The sequence below is a fragment of the Cynocephalus volans genome, chromosome 15 (genome assembly GCF_027409185.1).
Source record: "Cynocephalus volans isolate mCynVol1 chromosome 15, mCynVol1.pri, whole genome shotgun sequence".
NCBI classification, from domain to species: domain Eukaryota; kingdom Metazoa; phylum Chordata; class Mammalia; order Dermoptera; family Cynocephalidae; genus Cynocephalus; species Cynocephalus volans.
In genome coordinates this window covers 86,494,000-86,510,812 of record NC_084474.1, presented here as the reverse complement: position 1 = coordinate 86,510,812, position 16,813 = coordinate 86,494,000, and the positions used below count along the sequence as shown (strand labels likewise).

General features: G+C 50.7%; 1 protein-coding gene across 3 annotated transcripts in view; it reads left to right on the top strand.

The window, feature by feature from the left end:
- The window catches only part of ST3GAL1 (ST3 beta-galactoside alpha-2,3-sialyltransferase 1), a 94,098-nt gene that overhangs the window by 56,659 nt on the left and 20,626 nt on the right, over positions 1-16,813 (top strand). The window contains exon 1 of one of the 3 annotated variants that reach the window (XM_063079513.1): positions 15,691-15,710. The exons of the other annotated variants lie outside the window; for them this stretch is intronic. The gene's annotated coding sequence lies outside the window, so the exon portion shown is untranslated. Of the gene's footprint in view, positions 1-15,690; positions 15,711-16,813 lie in introns of those variants that run through there. 3 annotated transcript variants of the gene reach the window in all.

The following is a 16,813-nucleotide window of genomic DNA, read 5'->3' as shown; positions in this document are numbered from 1 at the left end:
CTCAGAGTGGACCTTTGCCCCTGAGCTCTGAGCTTTGCTGTGTCACAACCCACTCTATCTGTAGTCCATAAAGATTTGTTGAGGGCTTACCATTGTTGTTAGCAGAGGGGATATAGCAGTAAGGAGACATGAACTCGTGGCCTCCTGCTGGGGGAAGACAGACAAACAAGCAAATGAGTAATCCAGTATACAGCAGAGCGTCATTTCCTGATGAAGGCTGTGAAGGGGGTTGCAGCAGAGCAAGAGATAGTGACAGTGATACTATTTTAGGGTGACCAGGGAAGGCCTCTCCAAGGAGGGCATTTGGGCAGAACCATAAATGCAGTGAGGGAGCAAGCCATATGGATCTGCAGTAAGAACATTCCTGGTGGATAGCATGTGCAAAGGTCCTGAGGCAGAGTATGCTTAGTGCACCAAAATACTCTTTGAGTCTGATTCACCGCATGTTTGCCTCCCACCCTCCTACCAACAGTTACTGCTCATCTCTACCGTCCCCTCCATCTATTGTCTGTAAGTATCTGTGAGAGTGTGGCAAGGGGAAGTGGTTGTGTAGCAAGAAAATCAAAAACAATTGAAAGGGGCAGAAGATAGGTTTATCTCTAACAGGAACTAGCTGACAATCCTTAATCCTCTGCACAGCTCACTCTGGTGAAATCTGAAATCGTTTCATGTTCTTGCTTTGCATTTATTCTCAAAACCATTTTTGAACTAGGACCATGAGTTTTCAGCACACGGTAATCTGCTGTTTCAGGCCCACCTTTCCAAGCAGAGCAGGAGCCTGGATTCAGAAACCACAGAGATAGAAGAAGCAGTATTGGAGGCTGTATGTTAACCTTGCACTGACCTCAAGAAAGAAAGTCCAGCAGGCAGAGGCAGAAGCCAGAGGCAGACAGATCTCTGCCCTGGCAAGGCCATTAAGCTTAGGCTCCCATCTGTGGGCTCAGTTTCCCCTCCATCAAGTGGTGGCACTGGAACCCACCTGGCTCCTGCTGGAGTAGCTCATGGAGCTGGGTGTACTGAAGGGACATGATTAGGGAGTTAGGGAACCCAAGTTTTGTCTTGTGCCAATAAAACCAGTGTACAACCTTGGGCAAGTCTTGTTCCCTCCCTGCACCTCAGAAAATAAAGCAGAAAGGTGTGATCATCTGTGTGTGCCTCTGTGATCCTGAAATGTTATAAGCCTTTGCCTCCAAGGAAGGCAGCAGCCAGACATGGGCAGAGCCTTCTGTCAGCCCTTTTCTGATTTTGTAGACCTTCTCTCTTAGCAAACAGAAGCCCTGTGAAGGGGGCATTACCTTGATGGTTCTGCCTCGGACACCTAGGCGAGAGCTTCAGGCTGTCCTCACCTCTCCCTGACCTGGGACCTGTGGCTGCAGAACCAGAGACTCATTTCCTGGAGCAATAGAATGTCTTTCTTTCCTCAGGGCCCAGTGGACTTATTAAGTCTTCCATTAACTGAATCTCATTCAGCTGGAAAAATAATAATCAGAAAGCAATTATGCCTGGTTACTGGCTTGTGAGCTCCTGAAGCTCAGAAAGCTCTGGCCCCGTGGGACTCAGAGGCCAGCCCTGCCCCTGTTTCCTCCCTAAGGAGCCGGCAGCCCTATGGTCAACCAGAAAGCTTGTCATCAGGCAGCATCACTGGGCTATCCATCTGTCCATGTATCCATTGAACAAGTGCCTGTGAGTGCTGGGCACAGTACCAGCTGTACAGAACTAAACAACACACAGTCTGTGCCCTAAACAGCAGTTCAGGCTCAACCTGACCACTTTCTCCATTTGGGCAAACACCAGAGAGTTCTTGGATCCACCTACTCTTGTAGTCACAAAAATGTAAATATTCAGAAACTTTCACCTCTCTGTCTTGTCTTTTTTTCCCAATGTCTGTCCGAAATTTATTGGCTTAACATATTCTGTATTTACTAACTAAGGCTAAGATTGCCCTCTACTTCAATCCAATTGCTCTTTCTTCTGGTCCATTCCATCTAATACATCCAAGTAGCGAATGAATCCTGGGAAGAAGGCAAGGAGATGGGGACCAAGGAAAAGTTCCTGGGGAAGGGGATCCCTGACGTGAAGTTCACCAGCTGGGGGGAGGCGTGAGGCAGAAAGTCATTTCATCAACAGGGATAATTTTATTGATAATAAAATACATTAATATGTGGAGAGTACAACAGCATGGGAGTAAGGTCTGGGATTTGATTTTTTCCTACTCACTTACAAGCCAGTACATTAGCCTATTAGTGTTTCATGGAGGTGGCAGAAGATATGAGACTCCTGGATCCGAGATGAGGGCGTTTACTACTCACACTCCAACAAGGAACATGAGTTTCATGTTTATGTCTATTCTCTTTACCCTCTAAGTCCCACAGGAGCCAGGCAGATGCCTGCACCTGCAAAGGGTTTCAATATAGGACAGGAACACTGAATTGGGAATCCATCATTCTGTAGCAAACAGCATGCAAGCCTTTTTGTCCCAAAAGAGACATTTCCTCATGTCCCATGACTGGTTGCTACAAATGCAACCCAGGTTCATAGCAGTCAGAGCTTTGTGATCTTAGTCCACCCAGCAAGATGTGTAGGAATGCAAGAGACCCATGGAGGAGTGTCTCCAAACAACAGGGTGGCACTGGAAAATCTGGATTTGAACCCTAGCTCTCGCACTTACTTCGTGTGAGATTGGGCCAGTTGCAAATGCTGGACTTCTCTTAGCTTTGGTTTCCTCAGCTATAAAATGGGGATAATGCTTCCCTTTCAGGTGACTGTTAAAGATAGTGTACAAATATTGTCATTCTTCTAGGATCACAGTGAGAAATAAAAGAAAGTCCCTGAGCTCAAGAAACTTGTTGCATGGCGAGTCCTTTCAGCTACACATAAATATGTAATTTCGGGTAGTTACAAGTGTGGTAAGGAACACTGAGGTGGGGAAAAGGTAATACACATCAGGGTTCAGGGAAGGTTTCTCCAAGGAGTTGACATTTAACCTAGCATCCTGCACTGAGTAAAGGAGTGACCTTGATATCTGTGAGAAGAGAATTCTGGGCAGGGCAGACGGCCTATGCATGGGTCCTGTGGTTGACGTGCTTGAGGAATAGTGTGGAGGCTGGTGTGGCTCAAGAGAGTGAGCAAAGAGAAGGCGTAGAAATGGAGTCAAGAGTGGGCAGGGGGCAGTTCATGTAGGACTTTGCAAGCCGTGATGAGATCCTTGGAGTTTATTCCAGGTGTGGAGGGAACTCACTGGAGGCTTTGGAGCAGGTGAGAGCATGAACAGAGAATCGCAAGGAGGAGGGCAGGAGAGGGTGCAAGACCTGGGATTTGGCGCAAGGTAGCCTGCAAGTGTTTCATGGATCCTGGCAGGAGACCCGAGGCTCCTGGGTCAGAAACAAGGGGCTATCATAAAGTGGGAAAGATCTCCTTCGTCCCTGTAGCCTGAGCTCCGAGTGAACCCTTCCAGATTTGAGGGACAATGATGGTTCAGCCAAAACTTCTAGAGGCTGAGCTCAGCAAACAGAAGGGAGTGAAGATTCTTGAGACTGGTCCTATGCCTTGGTTTATCAGAAGGTTCTTATTCTCTCTCAGCCTGCATGCCTTGTCTGTGAAATAGGGAGAACCTGGGTACCCAGGCATATTGCGAGGACCTCGTAAATACTAGTTGAATCTGAAGACCATGTGTTTAATATGTGCTTTAGTAAGAGAAAACAAGCTCATCCTAAGAATTTATCCTTCTAGCTTTTTGATTATTCCTTTTCTTTACTGAGAATAATACTGTTTTATATGAGCTCTAGCACACAACACACACACACACACACACACACACACACGTACGTACACACACACAATTTGCCTACCACTGTCTTCCCTGATATGAAGGTGGTGTTGGCCATTCATTTGGAGAAGGAAAGAGAAGAAGATGAAAAGTGGCAGGAGAATAGAGCAAAAGGGAATAGCTGGGTGGCCCCTGTTCAGATCTTGTACCTCACTCTAGCCCTGGGCTGCACAACCAGAGGGCTAGAGGTGACCATGCCGTGTCCCTCACATGCAAACTCATGGGTCCCACCACCAACCTCAGGGTGCTCAAAGACAAGGGTTTGCATTGCCCCATTTTATAGATGAGGAAGTCTCCAGGAGGTTCCCCCAGCTGGCAAAGCATCACAGCTGGAATTCAGGTCACAGTTTCTTGCCTAGTGCTGTGCATGGCCCCCATACCCACACACATCCCTAGGCGTGCCACCTGTCTAGCCTTGATTTCTCTCTAAGATCTAAGGAGTGCAGCCAACCTTTGCAGAGCCTGCCTCCCACCACTGCGTTTTAGGAGGAGGTAAAAGGACATCTGTAAGTTTTAAAGCAAATAGGGCAGAACAAGACGTTTTTAAAATGCTGTGCTCCCAGGTAGGAGGCCCTTTAATGGGCAGCAGGGGACAAGCCGTCCAAGCCCTCAAGACAGACTACAACATGGGGTGGGTGGCAGACGCCCAGTGCTGAACGCCCATTGGGGGGACAGAACAACTTCTTCCCTGCAACACCACTGAAGGATAGACACTATCTCTGGCAGTCAGTCACCCGTAACTCAGTTTACGTCCCTCCTGCGAGACTTGGCTCGTTGGACAGAAGGTGAGTAGCATTTGTGCTCGCTTTGAAGTTGGGAGAGTAGGGCTGAGTGGGGGTAAAATCACCCTGCCCTCATGGACGTGTCCTCAGGAGGGCTAATGAGTCCATCCAGGGTCTCTGGCTGTGAGACCAGCTCAGACTGAGAGGCAGATAATGCTTAGCATGAAGAGTATTGACCCTGCAGCTGCACTGCTTAGGTCACCTTTTAGCTTCACTCTTACAAATGTACAACCCCGGGGCCAAGTGACTTAACCATTCTGGGACTCATTTTCCCCATCTGTAAAATGGGCATAGTAATAGATTCAGTGAGTTAACAGGAACAAAACTCTTAGATCAGCTCTTAGAACTGTACTCAGCACAAAGTCAGTGCACAGACCTATCTGCTCTTACTAGAGAAGGAATCAGACAGGTCATGGCCCTTCTGGAGGTGAAAGCACTTCCTTTTCTCTTTGTATTCTCTTGGAACTCCTGAGGCATGGATTGTTGTCTCTGTTTTGCATACAAAGGCCAGGTGTGTCTCAGTGTGGTCAAGTGGCTTGTCCAAGTCACACAGCTGATGAGGCTTTGTAGCTGCCAGGCCCCATCCTCTTTCCACTTTCCTCCATGGAAATGGAAGCAAGACCTGAGTTCTCTTCCTCCATCCATGGTTTACCAGGTGTGTGACCCTGAGAATGTCCTTGACCCTCCCTGAGCTGCTTTGGTCAAGTAAGTGTTAGATGATGAGACACCTTCATAACTTAATTACTCAAGGTGGGAATTGACAGTGAGGGGGCATGCAGTTCCAGCAAAGGGAGAAAGCCCTCTGGGGTGTTGTCCGACCCCCAGCATCATCCCTGTAGTTTAAATTACAAACACCTGCCAGATCCAGTACTCATCGCAGGCTCGGCCACTGCAGCACAGGCTTCAAAGCTGCCTTGGAACCACGGGTTCATCATTCATTGTGTGACCTTGAGCAAGTGACCTCAGCTCTCTCTGACGTCCATTTCTTCACTATCAAAGAGGAATTAGCACCCCCCCCCTTACAGATCTAATGTGAAGGTCAAATGAGTGACCTAGGAGAAGCTCCCTGCTCGGTGCCTCGCAGTGTTGGAGCACATTAGGGTCAGGTCCCCCTGCTTCCTTGCCCAGCAAGCATCTGCATGGATTTCTCCAGGAGTCTCCAGCTGTGGGTACAAATGGAGAGACAGCAACACTAGTGTCTCACTTTCCCAACTTCAAGCCTCCTGTCCCTTCAGCCACCCGTGGCTCTGGGGGTGCCACCCACCATACACGGGTCATTACTAGCCAGGGCCACCAGGCGTCTGCTGCCCTGAAAGCGCCCTGGCCCCATGATGCCGATCCTTGCACATCTGCTCTGATGGACTGCTCGGCAGCTCCTTGTGAGGGTGCAGGGTCTCCTTCCTTTCCCCAGTGCTGGGCTCAGAGGGGGCCCCACAGCAGATGGCTCGGGCCCAGAGTGGTGCTGCAGAGCTAAGCGTGTGGCTCTCTCTGATGAGAGCTACTGTTCCTTCTCTCCCGGGGACTCTGGGGGTGTTGGGCCAGGGCGGTTTTATCTAAAGACCGTGCTGGAGACCATGACACCACTCCAGCCCTTGGTGTCTGCAGATGGTTCCTGCCAGATGCCTGCTGTCATCTGACGCTCCCACCTGTCTCAGAACCCCGGTGGGTGGTGGGCTCCTTTTTATTTTGGTAGTCATTTATACTGCAATCTGAATCTCCATTCTGGATTTCACTAGAGGTTGCCCCCCACACCCTTCGGGAGCCTTCTGGATGCCGCTGTAAATCAGTAGAATTAAAATATTTCCATAGAAGTCAGGGGGACAAGGAAGAAAGGTATCTCTTTAAGCCGCATGTCAGACTATCTGAATCTCAGCTCCAGAGCAGCCAGGGCTCTCACTTAAATACAAAGCACAAAAACTTTAGAACCAGCCGCAGGCCCCTGCGGGGAGATGGGTTGGAATGGGGGGTTAATTGTTCTCAGCGGTCTCCTTTGTCGTGATTTCTGTACCACCCAAATCCGGGAAATTTTTTCTTTGTCTGGGGACAAGTGTGAGCGTGGCCATGCATATAGGGTGATCCCTTACATTTTTGACCACATTACGTACTTCTAATGTTGTTTGGATGTCTTCCGATTCCAAATTTAGCACTTCTCAGTCCACACGCATGAAGAGATTTGTGGATTTAAATTCCTTTTGTGCAGCTGCAAATATGAAACATACCCCGCTCCTCTCATGTGACCCTAATCCCAGTTCATCATGTTTCTCTGGGCGCTTCTCCAAACTGCCCATTCTGGAATCTGAGCCTGTGACCTTGGGGTTTATAAGGCTGCGTTGTAATCAACTGAGGTAACCGGCCGTCCCTCGGGAGAATCTTTGTTTTCTCCCCCAGCTGTCCAGCAAGCGAATGAGCAAGAGGTACTAGGGGAAGAAGAGAAAGATTTGCAAGCACAACAAAGGGTTCTCCCAACCTGCTGGCACCTCTTGGCAGTGGGGGAAGTGGGCAAGAGTGGGTGCGGGGAGGAGCAGGGAAACTGAGGCCCCAAAGGAGACAGGCTTCCCAAGTCACTGAGGTGGAGACTGGGCTGCTCCCCAGATGCCCACGGGGTGTTGTGTGCACCCCCCCCCAGTCCAGCCTCCATATGCCAGCTACAATCACTACCATACATTGCTCATGAACCAGCTGTGGCTCACCCCTGCCTTTGTCCTCAAGTCTGTGCTCCTGAAGACTTCCATGATCTGGCTCCGTCATCCACTGCAGCCACTCTGAAGGGCACCCTGTTTTCCACTATTGTGCCAAGTGTCCCCATTACCACCCCTACATGCTTTTTGGGGGGTTATCCTCTGCCTGGTTTACCCTACCCCTCCACCTCCCTCCATCAATGCAAAGCTCCCCTGTCTTTGTGTCCACTGCTCCACAGAGCCTTTCCTGTCCCTTCAGTTGCTACTAAATTGCCACTTGTCAATCACCAAGGCCCTTGGTGTTACCTTCTTGGAGGGACTGATTCCTCATGAACAGATTTATACATCTGAACTGCCACGTGCTGGATCCAGGAGCTGGCCAGGTCTGGGACTTCACTGTCAGGCTGTGAAGACAAACATGCCACCAGGTATGTTGAGTGAAGCATTCCAGGTGTCCTTGCATACCCAGGTGAGAGTTAGAACAGTGCAGCATTGAGGAGCAGGCTCCGGAATCTGCCCTCGCCTTTTCTATCTGTGTGACCTTGAATTAGCTACCTAAGTCCAAGGGCCTCAGCTTCCCCATCTATAAAATGGGTTGATAGTACTATCTCCCTCCTAGGACCTGGAACTGCTTGTTTCACACCGTGGCTGGTCCTAAGAAGCTGTGTAGCTTGGGAAGGTGTAGCCTCTCAAGGCCCAGCTGCCTCCCCTGCAAAGCAGAGCTAATAAGGGTACCTGCGTGAAGACCCACTGGGTGCTTTAGCCAGGCATTCACACAAAAAAATGGCTCAGATATTGACACTGTCTGGGATGGGTAGGGCATGCACGGATAAGATAGGGAGGTGGTTGGGGCTGCCAAATAGATCTTGGGATTGGGAGAAGGAAGGAACCAACCAGCGGCCAGCAGATCTGGATAGTGATTTCTGGGGGGCCTTTGTCTGCAGAAACAACAATAAGGATTCTTCCTGATAGCTTGATATATAAGCCCAGCAGGAGCCAGAGAGTGAACTAGTGGGAGAGGATAGAGCAGATCAGATGCAGAGAAGGGCTCAAGAATCGGTGGGTGGTCACACTAAAGTCACCCACTGGAGCAGCTATGAGCCAAAAGGTTCTTGCCCTGTGGCTCCGCTGGCATCGGCTGCATTTCTGTGGGAGGCAGTGCTGGGGAGGGGGCTGGTGGTGTCACCAGGGAGTCTGAGGGAGCTTATTGGGGCCTGGAATGTAGAGAGCCTGGAATCTGGGGGTGCAGAGGGAGCCCCTGGTTCTGTCCCTGCCCCTGGTGCCATCAGTGGCATGAGCCTGATGAGCCTGGATGACAAGACCTACTGAAGGTGAGCACCCCTGCAGCAGCTGGAGCAGGGTGTGGGAGGGGAGCCAGGGTCCAGGGGATTCTGCTGGCCTAATCAGCTCTTGGTGCAGAGCCTCTGAGGCTGGGGGGGGGGGGGGGGGCAGGGAGAGTGGCCCTGAGAGCAGCTAGGATCTCTGGGGTGCAGTGCCAGGCAGGGCTGCCTGCGGGGTGCTGAGGGCAGAGACCACACCTTATTAAGTGCTCCTGGGACTTATGCAATGTGCAGGCTGAACGTCCACGAGATGGTGCACTCAGAGTAGACAGTGGAGGGGACTTTAGCAGAAAGGTTATTTGCAAAGGTGCAGCACAGTGTAGGAACCAGAGGGGTGGTGCAGTCCCTGGGGATGGAAAGAGTGAGGCATTTCCAACCTTAGGGCTGAAGAGAGAAGAGGACGAAGACCTACTGGGACCCCAAGATAGGAACGAGAGGCCTCCAGCCTTTGGCTACCCCACAGGGAGGGCACCAGGGCAATGACCACCCGGTCCCAGTCCCCTCTCCCTTCGGGTTCCTGCCTACTTTCTGCTTGGCCAAACCGCACAGGAAGCCTGGTAGTATGGGAGCCATCAGTGCAGTCAGTGGCTAAGCTCAGCCCTGGGCACAGAGCAGGGCAGAGGAGGTTAGAAGAGAGGACAAAGATGCCCATCTCTCTACTTGAGCACCTGGAGGGCCAGGCTACCACAGCAACAGACACAGCCCCCACCCAGCAGCAGCACCAGGACGTGGGACAGTTCTGTAGGAGGTGCAATCCATCAGCCCCAACTTTGCCTCCTACCAGTTGTGACCTAGGCACACCTGACCTGAGCCTGGTTGGGAAACCCCAGTGGGGCTTCTCATGGCTCCAGGATGCAGCCTCAGCCCTGTGGACCTGCCAGACCATGCCTGGCCTAACCCTGCCCTCCACCTCCATCTAGCATCTTCCTCTCTGGGCGTCACCTCCACTTGACCCTCTTTCTTTCGGTTGCTCAGACTCACCCGCTCTCTGATGGGACTTTGCACCTGCAGCTTCCCTGCCTGGGAGGCTTGTGTCATCTCTGCCCAGTTACCCTCCAGCCCGCAGGCCTCAGGCCATATCATCTTCCTCAGGACACCTCCTGGCCCCTCCCATTCTCTGCTGCACAGAGTGCCAGGCTGTCATATCAGTGAGCGTTCTCCAGAGGAGCAGAACCAGTAGAATGTGTGTACATATATTAGGAGATTCATTTCAAGGGACTGTCTCATGCAGCTGTGGGGGATGGCAAGTTCACAATCCATCAGGCAGGCTGGAGGGCTGCAAACTCAGGCAGGACTTGATTTCTTTTCCAGGAAACCTCAGTTTTTGTTCTTAAGTCCTCCCACTGATTGGATGAGGCCCGCCTGCGTTATGGAGGGTCATCTCCTTTACTTAGCATCTGGTGATTGATTGTAGATGTTAACCACATCTGCACAATACCTGCCCAATACCACCTAGGCTAGTCTTTGACCAAACTGCTGGACACCATGGCCTGTCCAAGCTGACACATCAAATGTAACCATCTCAGCAGTTCTGAGTTTCTTGAGTGATTCCTTTATCTCAGCCTCCACCCACCATGTGGTAAGCTTCAGGAGAAGGATGGAAATACTTTTACTTTCTCTAACCTTTATTCTATGCAGCATTGACAGAGCGACTGCCAGGTAACAGGTGCGCAGTAAGGAATTTTTGAATGAAAGAATGAAAGTGAGAGGCTCTGCAAAGGGGGAGGGCAGCGTCCAGATCAGAAGAGGTGTTGCCAAGACAAAACAAAGGGAGATATTGAGAGCTACGTGTCTGGCACACAACATCCATTCAACTCACATTTTAACCCCACCCCCCCATCCACCATACACATGCATTTGCACACACACACACAGTTCTTAATCTCTCAGAAGAATGGTGGTCCCGGGAAGGTGACATTTTCCTAATATTAAATATCTAAATACTAATATTAAATATCCTTTTGTGAGGGCCAGGAATTGTTCTGGGCAGTTTATACATCCATAAACCCTTTGCACTGATTCTGATGTGTATTCAATATTCAAGATTATAAGTAACAGGATTAAAATAGAGGGGCCATATCTTTGGAAAGTGACTGTCTGGGCTAATCAGCTATCCATTCATTTGTTTATTCCATGGAGTTAGGGGTAAGCAGGGGCTGGGATCATTGTCCCATTCCCAGATGAGGAATTGACTGGCCTCAAGTCCTGAAGTGGCTCCATGTCACGGCCATGCTACCTGGCTGCTGCCCAGGGCAGAGGCTGTCCTTCTGTGCTGGGAGGCACAGGAGGAAGGAGCCTCAGGGCAGCACAGTTGTTGGCTGGCTTCATTTGGGACCTGGATTTTATTCTGTGAAAGGAGAGAAACAGCCAACCCAAGCCCCAGCAATGACAGGGAACTAGTCACCACCTGTTTACCTTGCAGTGGCCAGGGCTACGTCTCATGCCTCACTGTGTCCAGGTTTCTCTGTGATGATGTTTTCTGGAAGGAACTGGATCTGGTTGCCTCCACGCAGATTCTTCCTGACTTGGGGTGGCAGTGCAGGGCAGCATCAAGTGGGTCCAGGTCTCTGCTCGACCACAGGGGCACAGCTGCCAACTTCGTGGGTGGCTCAGGGTGGGTAGAGCTGAGCTGGAGCTAGCAGACCAGGGACAGTCACACTCACCCCCGCCAGGCCCTGAGCTGGATGTCACACTCCCGTATCCCCACCCTGGAGGGGGGTTAGGCTGGTCCCTCTTCTATGACTCAGGAACCCAGGGCAGGGTCCACCCTCAACTTGGCACCACCGCTGGTCTCTGCCTTAGCCAGAATCTCAGCTTCACTGGCCTCGAGTTCAGGCAGGTCACTTGACCACTGTGGGCCTCTGTTCCCACCACTGAAAGATGGAAATAACGTCCAGTAACAACCGATAAATGGCAGAGAGACTCACTGTCCATAGCATTAATATCATGGCTTTGTGTGGCCACTTTGGAAGTAGGGATGGTTTTTAACACCCTTTTTATAGATGGGGGACTTGAAACTCAGGCAGCCAATGTCCCTTCCCCGGGGTCACACAGCAAAGGGCTCAGTTCCTTTTGGATTTTCCCTTCAGTGCCTCACCCCTGGCAGCAACAACCAGACCAACTCCCAGCCTCTCTCCACCCCAAGCTCTGCCTGCTCTGTCTCTATTTAACTGCAGCCCATGATGCCTTCGGAGAGCCTTCCCCAGGAAAGGGCTGAAACAGCCATGCTAGGGCAGTCACCCCACAGAATACAGCAGATTCTTTCTAAGGAGCCAAGTGTGCTTTTGACTTTGGGGATTCACTTCTCTTTTCAGCTCTGGCACGATTTTGCTGTATGTCTTTGGGTGAGTCACTTCCCCTTTCTGAGCTCAGCTTTTGCATCTGTTAAATGAAGTGAGACAGAAGTGTTGCCGGGGTGCGAGTGTTAGTTGGTGCTCCGTGCCAGAAATCCAAAACCACCGAGGGATTTCAGTGATAAAACCAACACTCAGGGAGCACCCGCTATGCGCCAGGCACCATTATCATGCTTTACCTGAATTTATTTATTTATTTCTCTGCACAGCCCTATGAGGTGGGTACTACTCTTATCCCCACATTATAAATGAAGAAACTGGAGCAAAAGCTTCAAGCAGAAAGATTTAACTCAGGGGATCCAGTGCTTACAAAGGTGTTGGAAGGGCAGTGAAGATGTAAGCTCTGAGATATTTGGGGCACACTGCTGCAGGCTGGGACCCAGAGGCCAGGAAGCTTCAGGAAGCCAGTGAAGAATCCACAGCTGCCCTGCAGCCTGGAGGTGGAGGAAGGCAGTACTGAAGTCCCTGGGCAGCCACGCAGCAGCCTCCATCACTGCTGGAGGGAGAAAGGCACCTGCCTCTTCCTTCTTCCCGTCCCAACTATCATGGGCTAAATCTCAACCACATCCAGAGCCTATGGGCAGGGGAGGCTGGGAAATGTAGTTTCCAGGCTTCCAACCCTGCAGTACAGGGAGGAGCCCAAAGGAGGTAGGACAAACCGTCATTCCAGTAGATGGTAACCAGCACAGGGACTCTTGCAGCAGCAAGAAAGGTGCTCTAAAAGACCTCAGAGCAGACAGGATTGATGCGTGGGGATGTTTGAACAGGGAATTTGAGCCATGGGAACTGCAGAGGCCTTCCCAGCCCCAAGTCCCATTCTTTGATCAGAACCGCAAGTGTGCAGAGTTCACCTTGAAGGTTTCTTTCTGCACAATCTCCTGTCACAACAATCCCTTGTGTTCGATAGCCAGGGAGCAGGGAAGGTTAGAGATGTCAGCAAGAGAAGACCTCGTCACCTTGTCACCAGCATAGCTACGTGAAGCCAAAAGCACTCCTTAGCTTCAGGGGGATGGACATGCAGCAGGAGTGCAAGGGTGAGGCTGGTTCTGCCACCCCAGCAAGGCTTCCAGGCAGGAACCTCCTGCTCCGACTCCCTTGGCTATGGTTTCTCATTAGGCCAATTCGCCGAGTGCAGAATTAAAGGAGAGGCCAGACACACCCCCTTGTAATACCACAGAGGCCCGAGGGACTCTGCCCAGGGCACGTGGAAATTCCGCACGCTTGTTTCTATGGCTGGCATTTTCTTCCTGGGACCCCATGCTTAGCATAGAGCGGTTGCTTAGTATACAGGAAAGGAAGGAAGAAGAAAAGAAGGAAGGAGGGATTGAAACATCTAAACATCGGTCCCAAATCTGGGAAAACATTCTGTTCTTGATACAAAAGATCTGAGTCCAAGTCGGCTCTGCCATTTCCTGGCTGTGTAAACTCAGTCCAGTTGCTTCCTCTCTCTGAGCCTGTTTCCTCATCCATAAATTGGCAGTGAAGGTGACCCCCATGTATTGAGCATCCGTTGTATGACAAGTATTTCTGTACTTAATTGTCAGGTGTCCCTTTGAAGAGATCTGATTATCTCCATCTTGCTTGTGTGGGTGCTGAGCCCAGCAAGGTAAACTGACTTACCCTAGGTCCCACAGCTAGGGAGTAGCAGATTCAGGATTCAAACCCAGGTCTAGCTGACCCCTTAAACCTGTGCACAGGGCTGCAGAAAGACTCAAAGAGGTTACAGCTGTGACTGTGCATTGCAAACTATAAAGGACAATACAAAGGACCAGATGGCCCCCAACCCAACACTGGCAAGTGGAGGTTATCATGAGGATGGCCCTGTCCTTCCTGTGGTTGTGTAAACCTTGGATACGCCAGAGGAGGATGCACCTGAGTCCCCAAGCATGTGGGGAGAGAGAGAGTGATTGGCAAGTGGAAAATGGAGCTATTGGATCCTTCTCCCAGGAAGGCCAGGTTAGTTGCACACTCAGGTGTGTCTGACCCCGACTCCTGTGCACCCCGAAGCACGACTGTTGCAAGCCCTCTGGGTCTAGGGACCCCTGGCAACTCTGACCTTCCCCCAGTGCATTAGGACCCCTTCCCTGCAGGTCTTGAAGCAGAAAGCTGCCCGGTCAGTGCCTCAAGGAACTGAAGCAACTAACACAGCCGGCCAGAATCATCATTTTTATGACACCCCTTGTTTGTCTTTTTTGATGCTTGATTTTATTTGGTCTTTTAAACTGACTCTGCCAGTCGGACAGGCCAGGGGTTCTGCTGGACTTTTTACAAATGAGGAGCCTACAACTTAGCGGGGAGGAATGAAACTGAGCTCTGTAGTGAGCCACTCTGTGCTGGGAACCGAGTTGGTCACTTGGTGCAAGTCATTTCACCCTGCAGCAGCCTTCTGTGTGAGCATTGTTAGTCCCATTTTGTGGATTCAGGAACTGGGGATCCGACAGGTGAAGTGCCTTGCCCAAGAGCACACAGCCAGTACTTGAACCCAGGTCTGTCTGTACCATGTTTTATTCTGACAACTATTGGCTGGGATCCACTAGCAAATTTTTCACAGGCCAGAAGAGATGGACTCCGAGTGTTCAGTGACCAGCAGGGCTGGAGAACAGTTCCAGAAAGAGTCATTTTTCTTAATAGCAGGTTTGAGGGCCCTTCACTAATCAGGTCGTACTCTGGGCCACCCTGTGCTACCCCATGGGAAGCCAGCCAGCCAGGACCCCAGAGGCCAGGATGTGGGAGGATTGTTTTCCAGCAATCGGAAGGTTCACGGCAGCTAAATCCACAGATGTGCTGAGCCGGAAGTCATCCCCACTGTGTGTCCCAGAGCCGGAGTGATGAGGACATTTAGACACAAGTCAGAGCAGATGGAGACGGGCCTCCGTGGGGCAGGGGGCTGGTGGCTGCCGAGGCGCAGCTGCCACTTTGCCGCCTGTTGATCTGTCCCCTCTCTCCACCATCTGCTCACTCGGTTGGTGTGAGATTCGCCGGGGCACCTCTGGCAGAGAGGCCCCGCCAAACTTGCCAAGCCTCTGATGCGTACAGACACTGCTCCAGGTACCAGGAACACAGAGATGCAAGGTAAAGGCACCATGGCTTCCATTTCTGGCTACTGCAGAACCTTGTATCACACCATTTTCCCCACCAAGAACTATAAAACTGGAAAAAAATAGAAATCCAGCTTTTTGAAAGCATTAGAGAACAGCCAAGGTAGCCAGGACTTGAGGGACAGAGATCCCCAAGAGGAGGGAAATGAATCGGGGGCGCCCAATCATCTTTGCTTCCTTCCTGCACAGGGTCTGTGCTGATTCGTATGAGATGAAGGGTCTACAGGATGAGCAGAGAACAGCAGCACAGAGGGTGTCTGGCAGCCTTGCAAGGCTGGGGATAAGACAGATAGAGTGAGTGAATGAGTTCAGGACCACTAAGTCAGCCAACACCATAGGGACCAAGAACCTGGAGCAAAAGGACCCACAGAGAAAAGAACTCATATTCTGTGCTTTTTTATTCTTTTTTTTTTTTCTTTTTTTATTTCAAGGCATTTGCCAGTATTTAATTTGCATGGGCCCAGAGTCTAAGAAACCAAACAGAAAGCAGCAGCTGAGAGGCAGAAAAGCTAAACTAAGCTCGTGGCAATCTCACAGTGCAAGGGAGATGGAAATTGGAGAAGAGGACTTATAGGAAAGAGGCACCATGGCAGACATTCCCCACCGTCTTTCGAAAAGGGCTATGCTGCAGGGGTAAGGGCAGACCAGAAATAGACCAGACATCATGAAAAGTAAAACCCCCAGTTGGAACAAGGCAATGTGCCCCTGCCCATTAGGGAACACCAAATCCTCCCTGAATGAGGACAGCCTCATCCAGAGTCTGTACCTCTTTGTCATACACAAAATTGACAGCCACCAGGCATGCCGAGAGACAGAACCAAATGACTAAAGACAGAGAGAGACAGCAAATAGACAATAGAAATGAACCCACATGTCATCCAGGTATCACAGGACGTCAGACATGGACTTTAAAATAACTGGATGAATAATTGCAAGAAGACAGATGTCAAGATGGAGAAATTTACCAGAAAAAAAAATCAGATGGAAATCTCAAAATGTTGGAATGGCAATAAATCAAACCCAAAGAAATTATAAGAAAAGAAATAGTAAAGATAAGGGCAGGTACTGATGAAGTAGAATGATGAACGGTGGCTACGTAGAAAGCCCCCGGAGGAGGACCGGGGTCATGGTGGTGCTGGATCTGCCACTGTCTTGCTGGGTGACCTTGGAGAAGTCACTTGCCTTCTCTGGACCTGTTTGTCATTTCGAAGACGCAAGTCTGATGATTACCCTCCTCACCCAGTCGATTGAGGGTCACATTGGGGGTGGTGGTGGCCACTCTTTATGAGAAGCTTCAACATGGCCAGCAGCCTGCACCGTTCACTCCGGCTTTTCTCCAACACTGCAGTGCCAGGGCTATGCTTTGCAGAGTGCCCGGAGGGTCCTGGGCTATGGCAACCACCCACAGTTCAGGTGTTTACATTCAAAACCCTGTGTGGTTCATTCATTTGGATTTCCAAGAGTTTCAAGCAATCCTCTCATTTGCTGGTAACTGCCCCCCAACTCCGTAGTGTCAGAGAAGTTTAACTTCATTAGGGACCCCTCCTTGGGGAAACCTCGGAACTTACTTTCTGAGTTCTCCACAGGGTGCTGACAGTAGTCAGTATGATCCTGTTGACCCTGTCAGACTGTCGTGTGCACTTTCCAGCACGTGGCCGGGTGATCCCTGCCATTCTGCCAGAAAGAACAGGGAGCCTCTTCTTTCGGTTTTAGGGTTCGCAGCCTCCCTCAGCGCA